This window comes from Penaeus monodon, chromosome 32 (assembly GCF_015228065.2).
Source record: "Penaeus monodon isolate SGIC_2016 chromosome 32, NSTDA_Pmon_1, whole genome shotgun sequence".
NCBI lineage: Eukaryota > Metazoa > Arthropoda > Malacostraca > Decapoda > Penaeidae > Penaeus > Penaeus monodon.
This window is the reverse complement of record NC_051417.1, coordinates 33,598,987-33,599,985: the sequence shown is the minus strand read 5'-3', so window position 1 is coordinate 33,599,985 and position 999 is coordinate 33,598,987.

Here is a 999-nt window from a genome sequence, read left to right as displayed (position 1 = left end):
GGCGTAGTACTTCTGATGACTAATACGTTAGGTGACTAAGATCAAGTCCTCAGTACAGAATAAGTAATGTTTTTGATTTGTGCGTAGTCACGGGCGTGCAATCCATTAAGAATGTAGAAAATAAGAGGAATGTGAGAGATACTATAAAAAAAAACGTGATACAGAAGTTGCTGAATGTGAGAGGAATGTTGTTGAATATGATAAAAGATTACCGTAGGATGTGTTGGAAATCTAGAGAGGAATGTTTCAGGATTGTAGGATGTGATAAAAGATTACCATTGGAGTGTGTTGGAAATGTAGGAGGCGGTGGCAGAAATATAGAACATGACACGAAAGTTGCACGGTGTAGTGCGAGTGTTGCAGGAGGCAGTGGAGAGAAGTTGACTATGATAAAAATGCAAAACGTGACAGAAAAGTTGCGGTAGGATGTGGCGTGGATGTTGTAGAATGTGGCAGAAAAATTGCGAGTGTGTGATAGAATGCGTCATGAATGTTGCAGAATGTGAGAGAGAAAAGTTGCAGAGAACGTGGTAGAATGTGGCGTGAATGTTACAGAATGTGGTAAAAGAGTCGTAAAATGACGGCGAAAATGCGGCAGAAATGTGGTGAAAGTCGGACAGACAGACATCTCAACTCGAGCAGGATGACAGAGCATGACAGACACAACATTTGTTTTATCATTATCGCAAAGGGACAAAGAGAGGTGGAAGACGAAAAAAAAAAAACGAAAAAATTATAACAAAATGAACGTGTCCAGCTATTCAAATTGAGACGAGAAAACTGACTTATTGATTTTATTTTTTTTCATTGCTCTATTTTTTCATCATTCGTTGTTTCAAACTTTTATTATCCATATTTTTCCTTCCTATCAATTTTCGTTTTTTTCGTATATCCTTATTTCGTTTCGTTTTTCTTTTTCATTTCCATCTTTTCTATTTTTTTTCCTTCTCCCCCCCCTTGTGTATGTCTATCATTACCTATCCTTTATTCTATCTCATT